The following is a 24326-nucleotide window of genomic DNA, read 5'->3' as shown; positions in this document are numbered from 1 at the left end:
TTAAAAAGGCACCGACTGAAAACTGAAACTCTATTCTTCCTTTCAACAACCTGAGTCAAAATTATTGTTTAATAATTCATATCAGAGTTCAGTCAACATATTTCTTTGATCAGTACACAACTATATACTGGTAACACAGTAGGATTTAAAAAATATGACTACTTCATTACATACCTAGTTGTAGTTTGATTATTTACTAAGTTGACTGATTGTTGGATGAAGCTAGTAGATGCCATTTTGTGTAAATGGGAATGCATTAAGTATACAGTTTAAGAATTTGACTTGAAATTTTCAGGGGAAAAAAAAATTGTTGCCTATTGTCTTATAGTTAGGATAGCACTCTTAGAGGTGATCTAATCAAAATGCTTTCTGGATATCTTCCAAGTAGAGGATGGGCTGGGGATGATGTTCCAGTCTTTGGTAAGCAACTAATGAGCTACCTAAGTGCTTTTATCTACTCCTGGCTTAATATGAGGCCCAGAAACTATAGAACCAGCAATTGGTGGTACAGGGCCCTGAGCCTCTTGGTTTTATCATACTATACAGCCAATCCATTACAAACGTGCTAGCCACACACATGGGGTGTTAATTGGAGCTTGGCACCCCCTGGAGCATGACAAATTAATTCTCCACCAGTTAGAAATAAACAAACCCTCAAAGGACTTGTATTAACTACTATGAATTTGGGACTTTTTAACCTTTTATGAACTACTCCATTTATTTAATACAAGTTTAAATGAAATTAAATCCCCAAAATGTGCCTTTATTCTGAAGATGCAAAAATGCACTAAAGTAAAATTATGGTTAATATGTGAATTGTCTGATATGCTTTACTGATGTATGGTTTGATTTCTTTCCTTATTAATTGAAAAGTCATTCCAAAGTTGTTTTCTTTCTTTAAATGTGCTGTAGGGTAATCTCACTCTAATGCAATACTGCATAATGATTAAGAGAGTATTTAAAAAGGCAAGCAAATTTAAAAAGGACTCAGATTTTACAAGTCTGAAAACTGTCTCTACCAATTATTTTATTTGTAGCCTTGAGAAGCACCTATTCACTTTGTCCACACATGTAAAATGAGAAATTATAGTATTTTAGGATTGTTGTGAAAATTAAATGTGAATAGCACACACACTGCTGAATATAAAGTCTTTGTATATGGATCATAGCAATTCAAACGTGCAAATCATGGATTATATTTGGAAAAAATTCACACATCTTTCCCCAGAATATTGCACTAGGGGAGCATGTATTTTTAAATATCCTTTCAACATCTGGCAAGACTGAAAACCTTCTTTTAGTCAGGTTAACCCATTATAAAAGTTTGCATACCTGCCTTTGCATGCATGCCAGAATATATTACTTCTCCGTACAAGACTCTTTCCAAAAGCCTTTCATCCCAACCAAAGTTAAAGCCATATATTTTTAGTAGCTCATTCGTGTTTATATTCTCTACTGTTCTCTATCTACCTCTTTTTCTACTCCTGCTATACTGGCCTACTTCTTGGTATTCTAACTTTCCAGGGGAAATAAGCTCCTACCTAAGGATTTAAATTTTTGTGTTCCCCAGATTTCTACATGATTCACTTCCGTATTTCCTTAAGGTTTTTGCTCAAATGTCACCTTATCATAGAACTTTACTGGCCTCCTTATATAAAAGAGAAAGTCCTTCATCTTGGATCATCCCTCCTTTAAGCCATTTTTTAGTAGCCTACACCAGAATACAAGTTCTGTAAAAGCAGGGAATTCTTTTTTCCTCTATTGCCTATAACAGTTCCTGATATATAGAAAGAACTTGACATAGCTTGACTAACAATTACAAAATCCAAAGTATCAGTGAATTAAACAAAACAGTAACCTGTTTTGCTCTCACAGAAGTCCCCCATACATATCCAGGTATGGTAGGACATTCCCATGTCAGACTATGGGTTTCTTGTTTTCAGAGTCTTAAGCTGCAGGATAGATACTTTAACTCTAACTCCAGCTCTCCACCTGCCATGTCTGTATTCTAGTTGGCAGAAAGGAGAAAAGAGAAGGCCATACCTCTTTCATTTTAAGGGCATTTTGCAGAAGTTTCAAATACCACTTCTAATATGTATCATTGGCGATTAGTCGTATAACCAAACTTTATTACAAGAGATGTTGTAAAATAAAGTGTTTTGGGGCAGTCAGACATATAGCTAAAATCCCATAGTTCTGTTATTATAAGAGATGGGAAGAATAGATATTGATGGAAAGCTAGTGGACTCTGGGACATTTCTAAGTGAATATTTGTAGGAAGACTTTTTTCAGTTCAGTACAGTTGCTCCGTTGTGTCCGACTCTTTGTGATCCCATGAATCTCAGCACGCCAGGCCTCCCTGTCCATCACCAACTCTAGGAGTTTACCCAAACTCATGTCCATCGAGTTGGTAATGCCATCCAGCCGTCTCATCCTCTGTCATCCCCTTCTCCTCCTGCCCCCAATCCCTCCCAGCATCAGCGTCTTTTCCAATGAGTCAGCTCTTCACATGAGGTGGCCAAAGTATGGAGTTTCAGTTTCAGCATCATTCCTTCCAAAGAATACACAGGGCTGATCTCCTTCAGAATGGACTGGTTGGATCTCCTTGCAGTCCAAGGGACTCTCAAGAGTCTTCTCCAACAGCACAGTTCAAAAGCATCAGTTCTTCGGCACGCAGCTTTCTTCACAGTCCAACTCTTACATCCACACATGACCACTGGAAAAACCATAACCTTGACTAGACGGACCTTTGTTGGCACGGTAATGTCTCTGCTTTCGAATATGCTATCTAGGTTGGTCATAACTGTCCTTCCAAGGAGTAAGTGTCTTTTAATTTCATGGCTAAAAAGGACTAATTTTTAAATTTTATTTTGATTCCATAAAGGGCAAAACCAGTTAATTCTAAACTAAAATATCATCAGTTATAAGGAGTTATGATGATTTTGTTATTGTTCAGTCACTAAGTCATATCCAACTTTTTGTGACCCCATGGACTCCCTGGGGTCAGCACACCAGGCTCCCCTGTCCTTTACTATATCCCAGAATTTGCTCAGATTCATGTCCATTGAGTTGGTGATGCTGTCAAACCATCTCATCCTCTACCACCCACTTCTCCTTTTGCCTTCAATCTTTCTGAGCATCAGGAATTTTTCCAGTGAGTCAGTTCTTTGCATCAGGTGGCCAAAATACTGGAGCTTCAGTTTCATCATGAAACAGTTATGATAGTGAAATGTTGTTTTACATTCTTAACAAATCATTGCAAGAATGAATGCTGAGTATTCATTGAAATATTTCATTTTGATATTGGAGAAAAATGCTGTCTACAAAATCTAAATACATGAGTTGAACTCTTAGTTTTCATGTAGATTCAGAGAATAATATTTCCTAACTCTGTCTTTCATTCTTTTTGATCCATGTGATAAAGAATAGTGGTTGATTAGCGCAATCAGGTTACCTAGAGTTCAATAAACCCTATTCTGTTCCATTATATTCTACATCTTGAAGTTATTAAAGTCTGCTTTTAAACAAACAACAACAACAAAAAAAGACTACTTAAAAACAATCTTACTTTCTTTAAAAAAAAAAAAGAGCTTCAGTGAATTTCCCCTGTCAATTGCATTTTCTGCCTCTGAGGCTTCTCTGAGCTATTTCCCTGATCTGTGAGGCAGGGGATTCTTCCTGCCAGCTTCCTGAGCAGATCTAGGGGGAAATTAACACATCCACAACTGAGTTCAAGCATTGCTGACATCTGCTTTACTCATTTTCACAGCACACTCGCACTGCACCCTTATGCACTGTTTTATCATGTGGCTCATTTCAAGAAAATGCATTTAACTTTTAGGTACTACTCTGTGGTATGAAGTGTGGCAAATAGGAAGTAAAATAACCTTGAAAGAGCATTTCCACCTATATGCAGCTATAATAATCACTGAGTCTCAAACCTCAGTGCTTATGATATGCTCCGTTTGGTAAAAGCTTATGAAGCCAGGGTCAATGTTGATACCTAAAGAAACCAATCTCACTTTTGAAGAGAAAACAACAAAATATCAACAACAAATCATCTCTTTACGTGGACTGGAATTTATTGCTTCCCAGAAAGATAGTAAGCAGTCACTTTTACAGTCATTTATTTAATGGGTCTGTTTTGTTTTAATAGTAGGAAAATGAAACCAAAGTTAAAGGCTTTGGGTTTAATTTTGAGTTCTACCTTTGAAAAGAATTCTGTGTGTTTTCTGTGCTCTAATTTATTTCAGTTGTTCCATTTACATATAATTTAAAATTGAGAAGACTCTTTAATGTAGATCCCATTTAATTTAGAATATATGATAAAGCAAATTGTACTAAAGACTGCTTTGATTCTATGGATACAGGCTTTGCTAAGAAGATGTATATTGTAAACAAGATTTTTATTATAGCATAACATCTACAGTGAAAGACATAATGAATGAATTATTAGTGCTCCATCACTAATAGCAAATTGACAGAGAAGGTCTGCCAAAAATAGCTTAATCCAAATTGTTCCAAACAGTATTATTGACAATATACTTAAAAATGTCTCTCAGTTCAAGCTTTAATAATTGTGATTTGTTCTTCTGTTCAGTCATTAACAGTGTATTCTTGAATCTTTTTTTTTTAAGATACATTCTTTTTTAAATATTTTAAATAAAAAACATTTATTCTTGGTTTGTATATGAATATCAACTCATATAACATTGTTATGTTCTTTTATAAATGAAGTACAGGAGAAAGAAGGAAAATATAATTATTACAGTGTAACATTTCCAAGAAATTGATTAATTTGTAAAACCAAGAGGTTATTTAAATACCTGTGAGATATTTAACAATATTATCAACTGTCAATTGTTGCTTTGAAAATTATAATAAATGTGTTCTCACAACAGTAATCTTTAGATAGAAATGTGTAGGCATAGATAGGTTGAGGGTGGGTGTTAAATTCAACCATATTCCCTATATAGTCATTAGGAAAGTCTTTAAAATGCAACTTAAATTTTATTACAAATCTTACATTTTAGTTGTAAATTTAGTTATGCAGTTAATAAAACTACACTTGTAAGAGGAAATCTTTCTTTTTTTGTTAATAAAGTGTTAAGATATCTAAATTTAAATTATAGTGAATAACAACTTCAAAGGAATAATAATAGTATTTGGAAAATAAGACTAGTACATAAAGTCAAATTATCTAATAAATAAAGTTTTTTCTGTATCATTTTGCCATCCTGAGTCTCACTGATATGTACATTTGTATCCATGAACGATGTTGTCATGTTTTGTCTCCTGAAGAGACCACCAGAAAAACCTTTTGATCAAAAAGTTAAGTTTATTAGATCTACCCCCTTAAGGAAGAACCCACCTTGCTTCCTGTGCGGCTCAGATGGTAAGGAATCTGCTTGTAATGCAAGAGACCCAGGTTGGATTGCTGAGTTGAGAAGACCCCCTGGAGAAGGAGATGGTTACACACTCCAGTATTCTTGCCTGGAAAATTTCAGGGACAGGGCAGCTACAGGACAGTGGGCTTCAGTTCATGGGATCACATCAAATTACCTTTTTTTTTTTTCCCACTTAAGGGAGAACCCATCTTGAGTCTTAATAGTGCCTTAGAGGGAGGCATCAGAGGAAAACATGTATAGAGTTTTAGGGCCTAGAGTTGATTATTTTAAGGTAGATCCTGCAAGGAAGGGTACTGGTTAGGGTTGGTCAGCATTTTTGACATGATAGTTTAGGATTGGCCAGCACAGCAAATCAAGGATTTTGAAGCATGTCATGATGAACAAGCTCTTAGTCTTGAAAAGTACAAGAGCTCTTTTTAATGCACTGTTTTAATTGGTTCACAGTCCTTTTTTCCAGGGGCCAGTATTTCCTGGAGCAAGCAGCTCAGTTATTTTCACTTATCCTCATATTGTCTAGCATATGAAACTCTACCTGTTACTTCTGTTATTTAACATAGGAGCAGGTAATTTTCTCAATTTAAAGTACCTGTTTTGTATGAGCACAAACAAAAATTATTAATTTATGCTAGATACTGTTCACACCTTGGTGTATCCCTAGATGCAATCATTATATCTAAAACCTATTTAGATATACTTTTTCTTCTCTGTGCTATCTCTTTACTTCTTTGTCAGTTCACAACACAAGGGCATCCTGATTTATAACACTCCTATTATCAAAACTGATCAAAACCTAAAAATAAATGAAATTTTAATCTTGAAAATTAATTATCATGAAAAGTATAAAATTCATAACAGTGATACTTTATGTGGACTATGTTATTTGTCATATCCTGTTCTATTATTATCGCCATTTAACATGCACTGATACTAAGGCAGATGCAAGTTAAGTAGCTTGCAGATAGACTATGTGTTAATTTCTTTAACCTCTATGGTTAAAGAAAATTTTATAGGTAAAATAAATATAATCAATAATGAATAAATTAAAGAGACAGATATTAAAAGTTTTGAGTGGACATATTGGTATTTCTATGCCGAACAAAAGTCTAAAGGTTTTCTTCTAAAGAAATGGAACTAATTATTTAGAATACCTAAAATATTTAAATATGTGAAAGAATAAGAGATTTGGTTAGAATGTGAGCTTTCCAAATCCTGGATTCAGTTAACCCAGATTTGTGGACAAATATATCCCTCTTATATTCTATCGTACGTATAGTATGCAGCTTTTCTTGTACCCTACAAAACATTTTGGATCCCCAATTAGAAGTAGCTGTGGATCCCTAATCTAGGGCTATGGCTTTCTGCTTCATGCATTTATATACACCACTCCTTAAGTTGCTTTTCTTGTTATCACATGTATTGACAGTTTTCATGGGTTATCTATGTTCTGCATTGCTCTATCTCAAATATTCTTGCAGTTATTATTTCTGGGGGCTTATATTTAGTAATTCTACTATATGATCATACCTTTTGAACAAATCTGGCTCTTGAGGAATATGGATTAAAAGATGGAGTGATTGGTCTTGCTGCTCCTTTATCCCTTAGTGCCATCCTCTCTAAATCATCACATTTCATGCCATGTATCTGACTTAAAATAATTAGTGTTTTTGCTAGTAGGAAAAATCATTGGAAAATATAAGATGAGCTCAGTGGATAGAGCTTGCCAATAGAGTGTTCTGGAGAAAGATAATACTATGGAGTTGGAAATTTCACTTGTTAGACATTTAGTTATCCTGGGCCTTTAAGGACTAATACTTCTGCATGTGTTCTTAAGTCACCCCCACCAGAATAAACTTGTTGTCTCTAAATTTGCTTATAGCAATTAGAGGGCAAAGAATTGAGAATGCTTTGCTGTAAACATTAATATAAACTTCTACTTTCAAATGGAAGTAGAAAAAACTCCCTAGCAAAACTATTGATAAAACTGGTAAAAATTACTTTAAAAAAAGCATTTACTGTCTGAGGAAATTGTCCTAAGGGTACACAGCTAATGAAGAAACATTTATCCAAAATTGAAATGAGAAGTAGATAATTCAACAATAGTTGGAGAATTCAGTGTTCTACTTCCCCTAATGGATAGAATTGCTAAGCAAAAGATCAACAAGGACATAGCTGATTTAAATAATGGTACAAAGCAATTAGATTCAATAGATATCCATAGAACATTCCATTTAACGACAGTGGAATAAATATTCTTCTCAAGAGCACATGAAATACCATCTATGAAAGACAATATATGAGGCCATGAAATATGACTCAATGAATGTAAGGTGCTAAGATCATAGAAACTATGTTTTCTAATAACAATAAAATTAAATTGAAAATCCAAACCCACAAAGAAATTTGGGGAGTTAATAATTATGTAGGCATTAAATACTACTTTCCTAAACAACAAATGGGATAAGGAAGAAATCACAAGGGGAATTAGAAAATACTTTGTGATAATTAAAAATGAAGACATTAACATCTTTCAGTAAAAGCTGAAAAATATTAGTTCACTTTGGTGAAATAGACAAGTCCCAAGAAGGTCACAAAGTACTGAAAGTCACTTGAAGAAATAGAAAATCTGAATAAATCTATAGTAGTGAAGAGATTGATTTAAAAAACAAACAAAGTACCCCTAAAATGCCCAGAGTCAAATGGCTTTACTGGTGAACTCTGCCACATATTTGAAAAGTGATTAATATCATTTTCTTACAAATTATTCCAAAATATAGACGAGGAAGGAATACTTCCCAACTCATTACATTAAGCCTATATTTCCTTGTATGGAAAACATTTTGGCAGTTGTTTAAAAGGTAAAAACATAGAAGCATCACCTGACCCAGCAGCTCTACTAGATAAACCTCAAAGAAATAAAAACATACATCCACACATAAACACATACAGAAATATTCCTAGCAGGGTTACTCAAAGAGCCAAAAGGTGGAAACAACACAGATGTCCATGAACTGATAGATGTTAATTAAGAATTGTATATCCATTAAAGGGAATATTATTTAGTAATTAAATAAAGGAATGAAGAACTGTTGTTGTCATTTTAGTTGCTAAATTGTGTCCAACTCTTTTGGGACCCCCATGGATTATACCAGCTCCTCTGTCCATGGGGTTCTCCAGGCAAGAATACTGGAGTGGGTTGCCATTTCCTATTCCAGGGGATCTTCCCAACCCAGGATTGAAACTGCATCTCCTGATTATGCTAGAACTTATGGTGGTAATAACTGCACAACTCTGTGAATATATTAAAAAGCTTTAAGGGATTTCTCTGGTGGTCCAGCAGTGAAGACTCTGCACTTCACACAGGAGGTACGGGTTTGATCCCTGGTCAGGGAACTAAGATCCTGCATGCTGTGTGGTGTAGCCAAAAAATAAAACATAAAATAGTACACTTTAAATAGGGAATTGTATATATGTATGTGAATTATATAAAGCTATTATAAAAAAAGTCAAACTTTATATTTTGGGGCTCCAAAATCACTGCAGATGGTGATTGCAGCCATGAAATTAACAGATGCTTACTCCTTGGAAGGAAAGTTATGACCAACCTATGCAGCGTATTCAAAAGCAGAGACATTACTTTGCCAACAAAGGTCCATCTAATCAAGGCTATGGTTTTTCCAGTGATCATGTATGGATGTGAGAGTTGGACTGTGAAGAAAGCTGAGTGCCGAAGAATTGATGCTTTTGAGCTGTGGTGTTGGAGAAGACTCTTGAGAGTCCCTTGGACTGCAAGGAGATCCAACCAGTCCATTCTAAAGGAGATCAGCCCTGGGTGTTCTTTGGAAGGACTGATGCTAAAGCTGAAACTCCAATACTTTGGCTACCTCATGCAAAGAGTTGACTCATTGGAAAAGACCTTGAAGCTGGGAGGGATTGGGGGCAGGAGGAGAAGGGGACGACAGAGGATGAGATGGCTGGATGGCATCACTGACTTGATGGACATGAGTTTGAGTGAACTCTGGGAGTTGGTGATGGACAGGGAGGCCTGGCGTGCTGTGATTCATGGGGTCGCAAAGAGTCAGACATGACTGAGCGACTGAACTGAACTGAATTATAAAAATAATACCTATTTCACTCATTTTTGTGATGTATTTAAAAACAAGCCACGCTCAGTCACTTCAGTCATGTCCAACATTTTGCGAGCCTATGGACTGTAGCCCGCTAGGCTCCTCTGTTCATGGGATTCTCTAGGCAAGAATACTGGAGTAGGTTCCCATGCTGCCCTCCAGGGGATCTTCCTGACCCAGGGATAGATCCCTAGCCTCTTATGTCTCCTTCACTGGCAAGTAGATTCTTTACTACTAGTGCCACTAAGCAGGGATCTATGTTTACATGTACTTGGTAATAAATTTATGTGTGGGAGCAAAAGTTAACAAATACATATATGTATGAAGGAAAGTCCAATGCACACTGTGTACATCTTCATGTGATATTTGGGATCTGAAGGAATTGTTTACCTTCATATAAATGAACACTAAATTTCCTGAGTAAGAGTTATTCATTCTAACTTATAGAATCAGTTCCTGCTAAGTGAACATGTACACCCTTCCAGGAGACTTCTGATGGTTAGCAACGAAAATCCCAACTACTGAGTTTTTATCATTATGACTAATAAACCCATGGGGAAGACAATAAAAAATAAGAGCAAAATTCCATGATATTTTAGGATTTCCTTGTAGAGATATTAATTTTGAATAAAACATGAACATTTTGGTCCCCTGGTTTTTAAACAAATGGTTGCTTAATTGAAAATGTGTCCTAAAGCACTATAGTGATCATCTCACTTCCATAATATTATTGCTTCAAGCACATGCATTTTGATACATATTCTGACATTTCACAATATGTACATACTGCATAATCAAATGGCCTAAAATTTTCAGATAAAGCATAAGACATCCAAACAATGTCTTGAAAAATAAGGTTATGACAAGTGTGTTATTAGGAGATTATATAATATATATATGTAAGAAAAAACTGAGTTTGTTTACATTATTAGTATTTTACAGGATTTATGCTTTTTTTTCCAGCAGGAATACTTTATGTATTTTTCCTTTCATTTACTGCAGCTGAGTTGATAATTGTTTTTCCAAATGTCACAGCTGCAAGAACATATTTCAAATATGTTATAACCACAGGTATTAAATTCACCTCCTACTTCTTGGGAGTTTATACTTTTTAGCCTATAATTATAGAATCTGGTCTTTTAGCCTTCTTTTCACTTTTTGAGTTAGTAGCGGGCACCAGCGGTAGCTCATCTAATTTTGACAACCTTGAATGTATTTGAATATCTAAGGAAACATTGCGATCTCTGCTCAGAATTTTCTCCGAGATTGTCTTCTTTTCTAGCTTGCGTGTGTGTGTGTGCATGTGGATTTTTCCTAAAGCAAGAAAGCTGAAGTCAGAAATAATGTGCAGTGAAAGAAAATAAATCTGGCCTTTTTGATACAAGAGAAAAAAACTGCTTCTTTTGTGTAAATACGCTTTTTCCAATTTTATTTATTTTTTAAAATTTGTATTGAAGTAGAGTTGATTTGCAATGTTGTATTGGTTTCGGGTATGTGTAGATGTTTTATTTTCATTTCTAAGCTGGCAAATTACTAGGAGAATGATAATAAACACAGTAGTTGCAGTGTTCTGATTTGGTCCCACCCAAAACAATTGTGGTTCCCTTCGTGGCTAAGATGGTAAAGAATTTGCCTGAAATGCAGAAGACCCAGGCTCAGTCCCTGAGTTGGGAAGATTCCCTGGAGAAGGAGATGGTCATCCACTCCAGTAGTATTGCCTGAGAAATCCCATGGACAGAGGAGCTTGACGGGCTACAGTCCATGGGATTACCAAGAATCGGACATATCTGAGTGATTAACACACATACAAAACAACTGTATATTTTATCTTCCACGAAGGTTGAACTGTAATGACTAGCAGTAAGGCCTAAAAGTACTGAGGTAATCTAGTTCCAGTGAACTCTTCAAGGCACCTTTCTTACTCAGGATGGTGTTAAAATTAAACAGGGGAAGGACCACAGGAAAGCAGGCAAGAGTAAGTCCAAATAGAAGTGGAAGTGAAGTGAAGTCGGAGGGCAACAAAAGAGAGAAAATCTCAGAAAGCAGTTTACCATAGTTTTTAGCACTACCCTCTCAGGGGTTGCGCAGAGTCGGACACAACTGAAGTGACTTAGCAGCAACATAACAGAAGGGGGAGCTCTGAGAAGTTAAAAACACTCTTCAATTCAGTTCAGTTCAGTCGCTGAGTCATGTCCAACTCTTTGCGACCCCATGAATCACAGCATGCCAGGCCTCCCTGTCCATCACCAACTAGCGGAGTTCACTCAGACTCACGTCTATCGACTCGGTGATGCCATCCAGCCATCTCATCCTCTGTCATCCCCTTTTCCTCCTGCCCCCAATCCCTCCCAGCATCAGAGTCTTTTCCAATGAGTCAACTCTTCCCATGAGGTGGCCAAAGTACTGGAGTTTCAGCTTTAGCATCATTCCTTCCAGAGAACACCCAGGGCTGATCTCTTTCAGAATGGACTGGTTGGATCTCCTTGCAGTCCAAGGGACTCTCAGGAGTCTTCTCCAACACCACAGTTCAAAAGCATCAATTCTTCGGTGCTCAGCCTTCTTCACAGTCCAACTCTTACATCCATACATGACCACTGGAAACACTCTTAGTCAATCCCTTTTTTTCTGGGTTTGGGAAAATTAAATTCAAATAGGAATGTACAACAGAAAAGTATCAAGGTTAAATTTCATAGAAAATTATTTGAAGAAAAAAGAATGTAGAGTCTTATACTGGAAGTACTGAAGTACAAAGTAAAAACAAGAACAAAATTTAAATATAAAGTAACAAAGGAAGTGATAAAAACATTGCAGAGATGGTGATAAGTACTGAAGGTCAATAAAGAGTTTTAGGCATACAAATACTAGAGTTTCTAAAGGACCTAAGAAAAGCATCAGAGAAAATTATGAAAATGTACATTTCAAGGAAATTTTCCTTTAAATAAACATTTAAACTTTACATTAAAAGACAAACTGTGAACCTGAGAATATTGACTATGATGACCAACAAGAATTAGTCTAGTAAAATTATTGTCCTTAAAATGAGGGAAAATTGAGAATGTGACTTGAAACAGAAATAAAACTAGATCATCACCTGATTTTCAGTAACTATTTTTATGCAAAATTGAGTATAGTACTCAACTTATTCAAGGAAAGAACATAAGAACCATGGATTTTGTGTCCAGGAAAATTGACCTCCATGTATAAAGGGCTTTGTAAAGGATACTGTAAAACTAATATCAAGTGACAAAATCTCAGAGAATACGGTTCTTATAAGACTCTCCTAAATATTTTACTTAAGAATAAGCTTCAAAAAAACAAAATGACTAGAGAGACACATAATAGAGAAGAGATTAGCATTAAATAGGTAATTCTTATACTAAATGAGAATTAAAAGGGGAGTAAATAGCACACAATTCCCATCTGTCGTGATGATTTAGTTAGAGGACAATGATTGAAAATGAGGAGGATGAGGATAGCATATATCAACTATCAGTAAAAAAAAAAATAGTTATTGGTAATACAAAAGTACTATTAACATTGTTAGTCTAAAACTGTATATATGAGAAGACACTGAAAATATGTAATTATAGTTCATTTGAATTCCATCATCCCTATTGTTCTAGAAAACTAGAATTCTCTTTGTGAAACTAAGGAGATTCAGATGTATTATAGAAAAGGTTAAGTAGAAAACCCTGAATGCTACATATGTAATTGGAATATCAGTATAAAACATGAAATATTTTACCTTTATATATTTATACATAACTTATATACACATATGTGTGTTATATATGTATGTCGATGTAAACACACACACAAGATTTCAGCTAGTATATATTCCTAATAAATATTCTTAGCTCTGTCCTTCAAAAACATGATAGAAACAATGACCAGCTCAGCAGTAGTTTGCTTCCCAAGCCCTAATAATGATCCTGATTTATCATTCCCCATTAGAAGAAAATCAGGTCTTGTAGAGAAACAAATGATTCTTGTTCTTGGGAAGAAAATATACAAGATGAGCCTGGGACATCTTGACATACTAGTTCTCAAGAAAGTTTTCTAAGAAAATAAAAGGAGTTAGGAACCCTCTCCCTCTTAGGGAGGGGGGGGAAGCATTACTGAATACAGATATTAGAAACTGAGTATTTTAGCCATGTATTGGGTTAAAAAGATACAGTGTATGAAGTAAGAGGGCTTCCCTGGTGGTTCAGTGGTAAAGAACTCTCCTGCCAATGCAGGAGATGCAAGTTCAATTCCTGGATAAGGAAGATCCCATGGAGAAGGAAATGGCAACCCACTCTAATGTTCTTGCCTGGGAAATCCCATGGACAGAGGAGCTTGGTGGGCTGCAATCCATGGGGTTGCAAAAGAATCAGACACTACTTAGCGACTAAGCAACAACAACAAAGTAAGAACTTGAATTGAGACAAAATTTCCACAGTAATTAATATGTCCTTGTTGGTAATTTCTTTGAGATTCAACCTCTGTGATAAAAAGCTGGCCGATCTCCCAAAATATGAAAGATTTGTTTCATGGGCCAACTCTTAAAAATAATACTTAAATATTTAAGAGATAGTGTCATAGCTTGTTCACTGTATACTCTAGAAACACAAATTGATTTTTATACCATCTCCAACTGATTAAATCATTCTGAAAAGGTCAGTGTTTTAGTTTATTTTGAATTTGGGTTATGTATCAAAGAAGTTCCATTTCCCTAGTACAGGTCATAAAAATTTGATACCTTGTAAGAGGGATTTAAGAAAAATTCTCCAATGAAGTATGAATAAAATAACAGATAGATGTTTGTAATTTAAAGGATTCTACTAAAAACCTGTGACTTCCCTACTGAATACCTATCATATCCAAATTGTAGTGAATAATTGATATCAATAACATAAAATAGCTTTAGTCATAAAGGAAAACACATACATTTGATTATATGTCTATATTATGGGACATCAGTAAGCCGTCTCCCATTTATTACCTTGACTAGCACTCAATACAATGTAATATTTTAAACGGACACAGCCAATGAATAACTGTGACTCCTGCATCTCACATACCAACTCATCCAGCTGCTGAACCATGGAGGTTCTTGTTATTTTAGTTTTGTAAACAGAGTCAAAAAATAATTTTTTTAAATTGTTACATGCTTACTATCTTAGATCTAAACTTTAATGGATCCATTAAAGAAAAAAAAATAATTTGTAGCATTACTAGGAATCAGGCTTTAATTAAAATAGTTCTGAAATTGTGAATACTTTAGCTAACTAATTAACATATAAATATTAATTTTTAATTATTAGAATAATCTAGAAAGAAGCACAAGTCTAGCTTATTATTGATTGCATCATCAACTCCCAGTTACTCTAGAAACATCATCTCCCATCTTCTTGGCTATATCACTGCTCCACAGATTTGATGTCTCCTGTAGTAAGCAACGTTTGCTTGGAGAAGTCCATCAACAGAGGAGCTTGAGAGGTCACAGTCCATGGAGTCACAAAGAGTTGGACATGACTGAGGAGTAAACACTTTTAGCCACCTTACCAGTAACTACCTCAACACTTGCTTATTTATAACTACACTTGTCTGGTTTACTTTGTATGCACAGAAGTCCCTTAAAATGTTCACACTTAACCCTTCTGCTGTTCTACAATTTAAAAGAGAAAATGCTCTATAAAAATGGTGTCATATAAGTCAGCAATTAGAGAAGTAGGTCAACTTGCTGACACCATCTTCAAGTAATAGTTTTATTTATTTTGAAGAAATAAGTGGTTCATTATTTGTCTTGAAGCATAGCTTAAAGACACTTGCCATACCCATTTAAATGTAAATACAAAACATATCAAAAAGTTAAAATATGTTATCTCAAACCAAACCTATCATAGCATCTTCTGAATTATGTATTTGATTTTGAAAAATACAGTCTCATTTACTTAATACAAATCCTCCTGTGTTTTCTCCATTGAACACAGGGAATGATGACAAGAAATCCTTTGTATCTGAAGTGATTTCAGTTCTTATAAGCCGAAACTGGTCATATTCATCTCCAGCTGTGGATTAGAAACAGAACTTGGATTTAAGAAGATAAAAATGACAGATTCATGAGATTAGAACTCCTAAAGTGATATCCAATGAGTAACAGTCTGGACCAGAAAGGGAACATACCCTACTGATGCAGGTAATACTCATCAACTTGTCTGAACGTTGAATTTGGGTAGAGCAGTATTTCTCCTGAAAAATCTTAGTCTAAACCAGATCTTCCACTATATTGTCAAATTTTTATGGTCTGTAGTGTTAAAACCAACAGAAAAAAATTATATAAAAATTACTTCCAGGTCTGTTTTATATGTATAACATTTAGTTCTTATTTCAACCTGGTTCTCTGTCTGCCATGGAACAGATCATATACATGACCAGAAGATGATTTAAATTTTATTTTTACACTCTGAGATGAATCAGGATGTTGAGTTCTTCGGTTTGGCTTTATTTGTATGTATAAATGTTGCTGTTCAGTTGCTAAATTGTGTCCGACTCTTTGTGGCCTCATGGACTATAGAACACCAGGCTTCTCTGTCCTTCACTATCTACCTGAGTTTGCTCAAACTCGTGTCCATTGAGTCGGTGATGCCTTCCAACCATTTCATGCTCTGATGCCCCCTTCTCCTCCTGCTGTCCATCTTTCACAGATTAAGGTCTTTTCCAATGTATCGGCTCTTCAAATCAGGTGGCTGAAGAATTGGAGCTTCAGTATCAGCCCTTCCAATGAATATTCAGGGTTGATTTTCTTTAGGATTGACTGGTTTGATCTCCTTGCACTCCAGGGAATTCTCAAGGGTCTTTTCCACCTCTGCAATTTGAACACAACAGTTCTTTGGCATTCAGCCTTCCTTAAGGTCCAACTCTCATATCCATACATGACTACTGGAAAAGTAATGTCTCTGCTTTTTAATACACTGTCTAGGTTTGTCATAACTTTTCTTCCAAGGAGTACGACTTTTAATTTTGTGGCTATAGTCACCATCCTTAGTGATTTTGGAACCCAAGAAAATAAAATCAGTTACTATTTCCATTTTTTCTCCATCTATTTGCCATGAAGTGATGTGCCCAGATGCCATGATCTTAGTTTTTTGAATATTGAGTTTTAAACCAGCTTTCACTCTCCTCTTTCACCTTCATCAAGAGGCTCTTTAGTTCTTCTTCTCTTCCTGCCATTAAAGTGGTATCATCTGTATATCAGAGGTTGTTAATATTTCTCCTGGCAGTCTTGATTTCAGCTTGTGATTCATCCAGCCCTGCATTTTCCATGATGCACTCTGTGTATAAGTTATATAAGTGGGGTTACTATATACATCCTTGGCATACTCCTTTCCCAATTTTGAACCAGTCCATTGTGCCATGTCGGTTTCTAATTGTTGATTCTCGATCAGCATACAGATATCTCAGGAGGCAGGTAAAGTGGTCTGGTATTCCCATCTCTAAGAATTTTCCAGTTTTTGTGATCCACACAAAGGCTTTAGTGTAGTCAATGAAGCAGAAGTTGATGTTTTCCTGGAATTCCCTTGCTTTTTCTATTGCCCAATGGATGCTGACAATTTGATCTCTGGTTCCTCTGCTTTTTCAAATTCAACTTGTACTTCTGGCATTTCTCAGTTCACATACTGATGAAGCTTAGCTTGAAGGATTTTGAGCATCATCGTGCTAGCATGTGAAATGAATGCAATTGTGTTGTAGTTTGAACATTTTTTGGCATGGCCTTTCTTTGGGGTTGGAAAGAAAACTGAACTTTTCTAGTCCTGTGGCCATTGTCGAGTTTTCCACATTTGCTGACATATTGAGTGCAGCAGTTTAACAGCATCATCTTTTAGGATTTGAGATAGCTCAGCTGGCATTTCATCACCTCCGCTAACTTTTTTCATAGTAATGCTTCCTAAGGCCCACTTGACTTCACACTCAAGGTTGTCTGACTTTAGGTGAGTGACCACAGCATTGTGGTTATCCAGGTCATTAAGACCTTTTTTGTATAGTCTTCTGTGTATTCTTGCCACCTCTTCTTAATATCTTCTGCTTCTGTTAGGTCCTTGCTGTTTCTGTTCTTTATTGTGTCTATCTTTGCATGAAATGTTCCCTTGGTATCTCAAATTTTCTTGAAGAGATCTCTCATCTTTCCCATTCTATTGTTTTCCTCTGTTTCTTTGCTTTGACCGCTTAAGAAGGCCTTCTTATCTCTCCTTGCTGTTCTCTGAAACTCTGCATTCAGCTGGGTGTATCTTTCCTTTTCTCCTTTGCCTTTCACTTCTCTTCTTTTCACAGCTATTTGTAAGGCCTCCTCAGACAGCCATTTTTTCCTTCTCTTCTTTTTCTCAGGATGGTTTTGGTCACCAAAACCATCCATAGTTGGGATATTACGAACCTCCATCCAAAATTCTCCAGGCCCTCTGTTAGACCTAATCCCTTGAATGTATTCATCACCTCCACTGTATACTCAGAAGGGATTTGATTAGGTCATAGTTGAATGGTCTAGTGGTTTCCCATACTTTTTTCAGTTTAAGCCTGAATTTTACATATGTGTGTATGTATGTATTTTGTTGTTGTTATTATTGTTTTGTTGTGTTTGATTGGTTATTTTAAAATTTTAAATATTTTTTATCAACATGGTATTTTAAATGGAATTCAGTGAAAATGGTGGACTGTCATATGAGAATTAAAATTTCAGCCAGTTGTTTCTTCTGAAATTTGGCTACTTTGCATTAGGACGTTTGACAAAAGAAAAAATCTCTTTCAGAAATCATAAATTTCTATAATTTGATTTCTTTATCATGAGTGTAGCTCTAATAACCCAGAATTTCAGACTGGAGGCCACTTCTGGCTGGTTAACTCAGGAAGAGAAACTCAGCGGCCTTGGTGATAGTAATGTAGCTATTGTACCTATTTTTAAAATGTATATCTAAATATTTCTCTTTTTAGTGGTAATATAAATGGTATTTTATATTTAATTTCAAATTACATTGTTTGCTGTTAGAATATAAGAAAGCAATTGACTTTTGCATATTTAACTTGCGTCTGGTAACCGTGTTATAATTGCTTATTAGTTCTGGTATAATTTTGTTGATTCTTTGTGTTTTCTTAGTGTACAGTTATATCATCTACAAACATAGACTGTTTTACTTCCCAATATGGGCTTTTTCTTTTCTTTCTTTTGGTTTTTCTGTATTAACTATGACTTCCAATATACTGTCGAGTAGGAGCAGTAAAAACAGATGTCCTTGCCTTGTCCCTGATGTTAACAGAAAACCATCTAGTTCCTAACATTAGTTATGATGTTAGCTGTGAATTTTTTGTGGACGTTCTTTATCAAGTCAATGAAGTTCACTTTTATTCCTAGCTTGCTGAGTTTTTTTTTTTTTAATTATGAATGGGTAATGAATTTTGTTATATTTTTTGCATATGTTGATATGATATTATTTTTCTTACTAACGTGTTGTTGTGATGATTGCATCAGTTGATTGTCAAATATCAAACCAGCATTGCACACCTGAGGTACATCCCACTTGGTTATGTTGTATAACTATTTATAAATTTTTTAATTAAATATTTTCTAATATATCATTGAGGATCTTTACTTCTATGTTTGTAAGGATTATTGGTCTGTAGTTTCCTTGTCTTGAAACATCTTTGTCTGGTTTTTATATTAGGTTGATGCTGGCCTCATAGGATGAGTTAGGATGTATTCACCCTGTTTTCTAGGAGTCATAGTTGAAAACTGGTGTAATTTCCTCATTTTTTTGGCAGAATTCACCAGTGAAAACATCTGTGCTAGTATTTTGTTATGTAAGGTTATTAGTTATTGATACAATTTCTTTAGTAAATATATGACTATTAGGATTATATGTTTTTCCTTGTGTAAGGTTTGATGGGTTCTGTCTTTCAAGGAATTTATCTAAGCTTTCAAATATGTGGGCATAGCCTTGTTCATAATATTTATTTATCATCCTTTAATGTTGAAGGGATTAGCAGTGATCTCTTTTAATTTCCTATATTAGCAATTTGTATCTTTTCTTTTTTTCTTAACTTGGCAAGAAGTTTATCAACTTTATTGAGTTTTCATAAAAAACAGTTTTTGGTTTTGTTGATTTTCTTTATTGATATCCTATTTCAAATTTCCTTGATTTCTGGTCTATTTTTTATTAGTTATTTCCTTCTGCTTGCTTTCCATTTTATGCAAGCTCATTTTAGAGTTTCTCTCAATATTTCTTTACTATATTCTTCCATTCTGAAATACATTTCCAATACATTTACTGATATTTGGTTTGGAACATATCAGCATTTAAATGTGCTATTTCATTGTTTTGCAACTTAATTTCTGATGAGATGTCACTGTCATTTTATTTTTTAATTTTTGAAAGTTAGATGTCTTATACCAGCTTTGAGATTTTCTTGTTTTTGCTTTCTGTAGTTTGACTTATATAAGCCTAGGTACATTTGGAAAAGGAAATGACAACCCACTCCAGTTTGCTTGCCTGGAGAAGCCTTTGGACAGAGGAGCCTGGTGAACTATAGTCCATAGGGTCACACTGAGTTGGACATGACTGAGTGCCAGCACTTTACTTTTATGCTTCTTTGTTCTCCTCTTAGGTATTTTCAACTTGTGAACTGGTAATTTTTTTTCAGTTTTTGAATATTCTCAGGCATCATCTTAATTATACATTCAATTATACATTCATAAGAACTTTCCAGTGTTTTTCATTTATTTATTGTGCAATTTTCTTCAATTTCCATTTTTCTTCTATTATTTTGCTTGAACATAAGACAATCCTGTCTTATGCTAATTCTATCTGATATTCTAATAAAACACTGTCACAATTTTCATTCACATGGCAAACTTGGTCCTAGCCAGATATTTAAGGCAAGTAAAATTATAAAGTTTAAGAAAAAACATGTGAAGTTATCACTCTTTGGCAAAAATATGATTGTTTATATAGAAAACCTAATGAGTCTATGGATATACTTTTCTAATTGACAGTGAGTATATCAAATTTATTGAAGACCAGGTCATTGTAGAAAACAAACAGAAAAGATTTTAAATAGTGTCATTTATTACAGCTTTAGAAAACATCAAATGCCTATGAGTAAATGTAACAAAATATGTACAAAATTTCTACACTTCTGTAAAAGATAATTAAATATGAATTTTTAAAAATCTAAGTAAATTTCTTGAATTAGAAAATGTTTTAAGATTTGAAAACACTATTTTAGAACTGTTTTATAAATTCAATGAAAATATATTCAAATCATATAAAAGTTTTTACACTTATGTAAATCCCAAATTTCATTCTAAATTGATAGTTAAAAGTCCTGAATAGTCAAGGAAAACTCAAAAAAAGAAATACAAAGCTGGATAAATTAAAGATTTAGATATAAAAAGCCATTAAAAATATCTATATATTATGGTATTTGGCATAAGAAAAGACAAAAAACAATGAAACATATTAACATTCTTTTGATTAGTGACTATAGCAAGAAAAGAGGAAAATTAAATGGTTTTAATTCAAATGATCATTCACATTTTTAAGAAAGGAATGATAGCCCTTGATTAATATCATATGTGAGTCAATTACAGCTATATCACAGATTAAAAAAAGAAAAGTAAAACAATAAAGCTTTTTGATGAAGCATATTTGTTATCTTGGAGCAGGCTATTTCTTCAGCAGAATACAATGTGACATGATATTTGATAAATTAAATTCCATTAAGATTAAGTCCTGGCATTAATTAAAGTGCACCATTTAGAAGGCTAAATTTCAGCCAAATAGAGTGAGAAAAATGTATGCAATGCATAAATCTTGCAAAGACTACCTAGATAATATATAATGGTCACAACAAAATACTAAGAAAAAGGCAAAGAAGCCAATAAACAATGGGCAAAAGGCTTGTTCAGACTTTTCAAATGAGGATTTGCCAATTGTCAATATGCATAGTAAGAGATATTCAAGTGCTTATTCATCAGAAGAATGAAAGTTAGGTACAACTACACAGCCAGAAGAATGGGTAAAATAAAAATGACACACAATACCAATGTTTATTGAAGATGTAGATCAATGGAAATTTCTGTGCACTTCTGTTGGGAATGTAAATTGGTAAAATTACTTTGGAAATTGTGCTGCAATACCTACTAACATAGAACATACATTTACTGAGCCAATTACCATAAAGTAATTCCTCTTTACTCCAGAAATGCATGCACATGCATAAGGATGGTCCTGGAAGCATTATTTATAATAACCAAACACTGGAGAAAATGCAAACATTCACAGCAGTGGAATGCATAAATAAATCGTTGTGTATTAAAGAACGTTGAACAAACTTTACAACGTATAGCAAAACGGAAGAAATTCTAAGCATAATTTGAATAAATAAAGCTAGTGATAAAAGAGTATATATGATTCCATTTACATGAAATTTAAAAAAATAGGGAAAACAAAAGATAATATTTCAAAATACCTACCAGTTGGTAAAACTATACAAAAAAAGTAAGAAAGCATTTATTTTCCATTACCATCAAAATAGTGGTTGTAACCTGCTGGGAGGAAAGAAATTATTAATTGCAGAGTCATGCAAGGATCACCTGAAATGCTGGCAATATTTTACCTTTTTCCTCGTAGGCAGTATGCAAGAATTCCTTCAGAATAATGTATTGAACAGTACACACCTTTTTGTGCACATTATTTATCCATAAACATTTCATAGTAAGTTTAAAATGCTTTTTTTAAAAACTAAAATTATGTGTGATACATTAAAAGATATTTCAGATTAAGTGAGCATTCCATAAATATTTCATAGTAAGTTTAAAATGCTTTTTAAAAACTAAAATTATGTGTAATTCATTAAAAGCAATTTCAGATTAAGTGAGCATTCTGATTCTTAAAGGTAGATTGACAATTGTGGTGAAAATAACACATTGTGTCATGGTAAGTAGATTAAGCTAGTTTTTGTTTTGAAAAGTTAATTTCTAAAATAGATGAGTGAAGGGGATATTAACAAGGAAAATAGTTAAATTTGAATGAGAACCACAAAATCTAAGTGACAGTCATAATAAATAACTATGTTTAAAATTAGAGTCAGAGACATCATTTCTATAAAAGACATCTCAGATCCATAGATTGTATGCTCTTTACTCTCATTTGCTCATTATCTTTCTCAATAACTTTAAATTTCAAATATATCTTATACATTGTCACAATCTGTCTAATTATTACTTATTTAAATACAGTTTAATCTTTTTACAAAGTTCTCTAATTAAAAGAAAGTTTATATTTTTTCTTACTGTGATGTTCAAAGGTCTGTAATATTTGAGAACCTGATGACAGTCAAACATTTAAGCCTACATTTTCTTTTTGGGGGGAGGGAGGGGCCCTATTGTGAAACAAGGAATTAATCCATTCTTTTTTTGTATGTAACAATTTTGATACATGTCCCCTTAAGAGGTCACAGCTTTAGCTAAAAGGAACATATTCACCCATAACTTCATAAATCGACCAGAAAAGCCCTGAAATGTTTATCACTGTATTTCACATATATCATATCTTCTAACCAAAATGTTCATGATTAAGACAGTCCAGGGAACACTGCACTGTCTTTTGATTTCTAAAATAATCCTATCTTCTAACAGAGTCTTTCTGTGTTCTACTTTGTTGACAGGTTAAAAAGTTCAGTGTGAATTAAAAATTCTGTGCTTAAATACTATTTTTGACAAATTTAAATAGATTTCTTTACTGAAGGATTTTTCATCCTCTTCTATTTGATAGTATATATGTTGACTCTTGAAGAAAAAAAAATTCAAATATATTTGACCATAGAGTTTTTTTGAGTAAGTTTTTATTAGCCAGGATTTGCAGACTGGGCCTTGGTAACATTGAACTTAATTCTAGATAACAATAGCAGCAATCATTTCTACAATATAATGTGTGTTAGTCACTCAATTGTGTCTGACTCTTTGCAACCCCATGGACTGTAGCCCGCCAGGCTTCTCTGTCCATGGAATTTTCCAGGCAATAATACTGGAGTGGGTTGCCATTTCCTGTTCCATATTCTATAATAGATGTTATAAAATAAAGACTATTTTATCTGTTACTTTTGGTGGCTTTCTTGATTTACTTCTTTTTTAATGCAATCATGTATATGTTACAAAGATCATGGCTTATCTATTAGTATACTTCTCAAATGTTTTATCTTGGTAACTGAGAAGTGATAGATGAAAGAAATGAATCATTAGAGTTTGGACTTAGCATGGCTGTCATAAATGATAAATATTTTATAGTAGTTAAGACATCTTTTATCGTAACTGTACCAACTAGGCATACTTTTATATCTGTTGGTCACAGGAATCAATGGTTGCTTGTAAAATGATATCATACCTGTAAGCGTCCCAAGGGTGCTAAGTGAAGTGAAGTTGCTCAGTCGTGTCTGACTCTTTGCGACCCCGTGGACTGTAGCCCGCCAGGCTCCTCTGTCCATGGGATTCTCCAGGCAAGAATACTAGAGTGGATTGCCATTTCCTTCTCCAGGGGATCTTCCCAACCCAGGGATCGAACCCAGGTCTCCTGCAGTGCAGGCAGATGCTTTATCCTCTGAGCTACCAGGGAAGCTAAGGGTGCTAATGTGCTTAAGATTAAGAGATAAACTAAATTTACATAGATATTTCTTAGGCAGCCAGCTATTTGTCTGAAAACACATATTCTAAATCTTGATTCTGAGCCAAAGGCATGGAACCACATCCAGTGATGTTTCCATATGC

At 34.4% G+C, this 24326-nt stretch overlaps 1 long non-coding RNA gene across 1 annotated transcript in view; it reads left to right on the top strand.

Annotated features, from left to right (window-relative positions):
• Positions 1-24326, top strand: part of LOC139184507 (uncharacterized) — a 250801-nt gene that overhangs the window by 91495 nt on the left and 134980 nt on the right. The window contains exon 3 of the long non-coding RNA XR_011568009.1: positions 15508-15713. This is a non-coding gene — a long non-coding RNA (uncharacterized lncRNA). The remainder of the gene's footprint in view (positions 1-15507; positions 15714-24326) is intronic.

This window comes from Bos indicus, chromosome 8 (genome assembly GCF_029378745.1).
Source record: "Bos indicus isolate NIAB-ARS_2022 breed Sahiwal x Tharparkar chromosome 8, NIAB-ARS_B.indTharparkar_mat_pri_1.0, whole genome shotgun sequence".
NCBI classification, from domain to species: Eukaryota; Metazoa; Chordata; class Mammalia; order Artiodactyla; family Bovidae; genus Bos; species Bos indicus.
The sequence above is the reverse complement of the archived record's forward strand: the minus strand, read 5'-3'. Positions and strand labels throughout refer to the sequence as shown.